The sequence below is a fragment of the Xyrauchen texanus genome, chromosome 6 (genome assembly GCF_025860055.1).
Source record: "Xyrauchen texanus isolate HMW12.3.18 chromosome 6, RBS_HiC_50CHRs, whole genome shotgun sequence".
NCBI lineage: Eukaryota > Metazoa > Chordata > Actinopteri > Cypriniformes > Catostomidae > Xyrauchen > Xyrauchen texanus.
Genome location: NC_068281.1, coordinates 14,029,436 through 14,033,605, shown reverse-complemented (window position 1 = coordinate 14,033,605; position 4,170 = coordinate 14,029,436). Strand labels below are relative to the sequence as shown.

General features: G+C 39.4%; 1 pseudogene; it reads left to right on the top strand.

The window, feature by feature from the left end:
- Positions 1-2,481: 2,481 nt before the first annotated feature.
- LOC127645112 (proteasome subunit beta type-11-like) lies at positions 2,482-3,592 on the top strand (annotated as a pseudogene).
- The last annotated feature ends 578 nt before the right edge of the window (positions 3,593-4,170 follow it).

Sequence of the window (4,170 nt, the reverse complement as noted above, 5' to 3'; positions counted from 1 at the left end):
AAAATGAAACCGATTCAGAGCTATGGAGAAACTGACGCCATGTTGGCTCAATACAAGTGTGCCCGCACGGCAGAAACAAATATGTTTGATCCAAAATGGCGGTAGGTCGCAATGCAGTTTCTCTTTCTCGTAAAAATCTTGCGAGACTTCAGAGCGAGATCAGACCGTGGACCAGACAAGATGCAGATGCAGACAAGAGATAATATTCTGAAATGAGGTTGCATTTACTCCAATCATTTTCAGAGAACATTTAATTAGTTCTCTCAAACTAATTAAATATTTGAGAGATTGGATATGTAATAATCAGGTTGTTTTAATACAATAAGACCATTCATTAGAAACTGTGTGGGGATAACTGTAATAAACAGCTACTTAAATAAAACTGAATGTGAAGAGATTTCTGCATATCCAGATTAAATTTGTTTGCCAAACGGACCCTGGAATTTGACAAATGAAAGAAGATTCATAGAATGGGACACAGAATATAAAACAAGGTAAGAGTGTAAATAGACATACATATAATAGGACATATAACTTAGAATGGAGTATATACATGTGCAAGTGGTAACATATGTGCAAGGTAGGGGTATGCATGGTTATTTACATGTAATTTACATATGTACATGAGATATTTATTTACATTATTGCACTATGGGGGTGTCCTGAAGGCTGTTTAATTTTTCATGTGGAAAATGGCCTGAGGGTCAAATCTGTTCTTGTGTCTGAAAGTCATGGCGCTCTGTAGCGCCGACCAGAGGGCAACAGTTCAAAGAGGGAGTGGGCAGGGTGTGTGGGGTCCAGAGTGATTCTCCTCAAGTCCACTATCATCTCCACTGTTTTGAGCATGTTCAGTTCTAGGTTGTTGTGACCACACCAGACAGCCAGCCTCCCGTCTGAATGCAGACTCGTCACTGCCGCAGATGAGGCCAATGAGCGTAGTGTCATCTGCAAACTTCAGGCGCTTGACAGAGGGGTCCTTTGCAGTGCAGTCATTTTTGTTCAGAAAGAAGAGCAGTGGAGAGACTACACCTCCCTGAGGAGCACCAGTGCTAATAGTGAGAGTCGTTGATGTGAGTTTCCCCAGTCTCACTAGCTGCTGCCTGTCTGTCAGAAAGCTGATGATCTATAGTTGAACACTGAACATGGGGAACATGGTAATCATTCATTACCATAGTATTTTTCAAGGTACATAAAGTAAATTAAGGGCCTTGTCCTGCAGACCTGGTGAAACAACATTTTGCTCCACTGTTTACCAGTGTATGGCTGAAATAACAATAAACTTGAAACTTAAACGTATTACAATCTGAAACTTTAAAACATATTACAATCTGACACCAAATATTTGTAAATGATAACTAGTAAATACTTTTTTGATTATTAAATAGTAGTCAAAAATTATTCAGCTACTTAAAATAGTTAATTGCCACAATACGTTCAACATGCATTCATATTTGACTATACATGTTAAAGTAATATTCTGAATTCAATACAAATTAAGCTCAATCGAGAGCATTTTGTGGCATAATGTATTAAAATTTATAATAATACCACAAATATTAATTCCCAATCATCTCTGACTTTCTTTTAAAAACAAAAATCAAGGGTATGTTCAGGCTATTGCAGCAGAAGTGAATGGGGGACAATCTTTGAAGGATATAAAGGCAGAAATTTGAAGCTTATAGTTTAATTAAAGATCTTCTTCTGTTAAAAATGGTGTATTTAGGTTTAAACTTTTTGCGCGATTACAGGGTTTATAGTGTTATGTTGTCATGGCAACAAAGTTGTACAATTTGATATAACTTTAAAAATAAAAGGTTAGTAAGCAATTTTACCACACTAAAATCAAGTTTACACACAAATAGCTTACATCTCGTGGCTATGCTTTTGAAACAGTGAGTTTTTTAACGTTTACAGATTGACCCCATTCACGTTCATTAGCACTGTCGATTGAGATTAACTTATTGAACCTGGAATATTTCTTGAAGCTATGAAGATTTTAACTGCATTTATTTCTGTAATCCACAGCATGGTTCATTTGCTCATAAATATATTATGATACAGATTTAATTGCAGTGTAACAGAAAGTAGAGTGCATATCAAAGTGAAACTCTTTGTATGTGTGAGTACGTGAGTGAATGTAGCAAACTTAGCTCATATGAGATACACTCTCAGCACTTTCATAAGTTATGTTTGAAGAGTTGCTTCACTGTTGTGCGTCAATGGCAAGAACAAAAGCATGGTATCAGATATTAAAAATAGCTCTGATTCTTGCTGAAACAACATATTCTCAGCGTATGTCTGTAAATATGTACCTGCATACATGGGGATATGTGTACTGTATGGGTGTGAATTTTTGTGTTCACCACCTCCTATATAAATCGCCACTTTCAGAGGGGACCTTTCTTTTAGAACGACTTCTCAGACTCGGTGTTGCACCAGTGTACAGTTATTATCTCACTAAAAGCAAAATGGCTCTGCAGGATGTCTGTGATTCCTGAGATCTCTGGGCACATCGGCATGTGTGCTTGCCTTCCAAACGAGATAGCATCTATTTGGAGGACACCGTTTGAGTTTGACAGATTCAATTATCTTCATTTTCTTTCCCCCACCCCCCTCAACAGAGCAGCAGAAAAAACAGAGCTCCAACAACCTTTTCCTGCATGTCACCCCATTCACAACCCTTTCAGCTAGCACATGGTACCACCACTCTTGGTTTTACATTTCAGGGTGGCGTGATAACTACTGCAGATACGCGTGCCAGCTGCAAAGGTCTAATCTGCTGCCCAAATAGTCAGAAGATTTTGCCCATCCACTCACACCTGGTGGTCACCACCTCAGGCAGTGGTGCAGATTGCATGCTGTGGGAGCGGATACTCACCCAGGAAATGAGGCTCTACCAGCTTCGGCACCGCAAGAGACTTACTATCAGTGGAGCTGCAAAGCTGCTTTCCATGATGTTTCATCCATTCAAAGGCACTGAAGTGTGTATAGCAGCTACTCTTTATGGATGGGATGGAGAAGTTATTTGGATAACAAGGGCAACCCAACAGTCCAGTGTGAAAATGGGAGAAGCTATGAAAACAATGGAACAGGATACCCTTTATCTGCAAATAATGGTGCACTATCAGATCTAGACAGTGTGAAAATTGCCTCAATAAATGCTCAGAAGGAGCTCTTGAAGGTTTCCAATGTTCCAAGTCTAACAAAAAGTACTCCGTCTACAATTGGAGGACAGTCTGGTCCCAAGGTGTGCTATGTGTGCAGTGATGGCCTGCAACTGAAAGGAGATATAATCTCAGTGGGCTCAGGGTCGCCGTATGCATACACTGTGGTTGATGATGGCTGGAGATGGGGAATGACTGTGAATGAGGCCCGAGAGGCAGTTTTTAGAGCCACTCACAGGGATACCTATTCTGGGAATAATGTCAACCTTTTCCAAATCACTGCCCATGGCTGCAGACGCAGAGCCACAGAGGATCTTAAAGAGGATTACTACAGAGAGTGGGAAAGAGAGAAGGAGAAAATTAAAGACAGGGAGAAAGAGACAAAGAAAAGAGAGGTGGATAAGCTGAAGAAAGATGTTGATAGATAATCAGTAGCCTACTCTGAGGATACGGAGACAAAAGGTGGAAAAACAAAAAGACTGCATGCATTTAATGTGAGTGATGGGGACATATAGCATTTGTTAGTGAGGGAAAATATAAGGTGACATATTTCACAGGATAGATCTAAATTTAAAGGTGCTATATGTAATTAAAAATATTACTTGTACTAAATCATTAATGACATATTATGGTCATTTTGAGAATTAGGAAACATGCTAAGTTGAAATACTGGCTTCTCCGATAACAATGCTACAGCCAATATATTCTACTTCGATTCTACTAAAAGCCTCGCCATCCGTCAAAAACCACCATGACCAAAGGTTTTTATGCTAGTAAAACTAGCATAAATATTGAAGATGACTTTGGAAGATGGAGAAAGCTTAAAGCCCAGAAATCCTTTAAAACGGATGCTGAGTGCTAATTTTCTCCTTAACAGGTAAGTATTGAGCATCTTTCTGGCAACCCGCATGAGCTTCGAGTCTGAGGCGGGGCAGACAACTCTCCAATATTTTCAATTTGGACTGCAGTACCCATTTCAAACGCTTGTTGTCAATCTTACAAATAG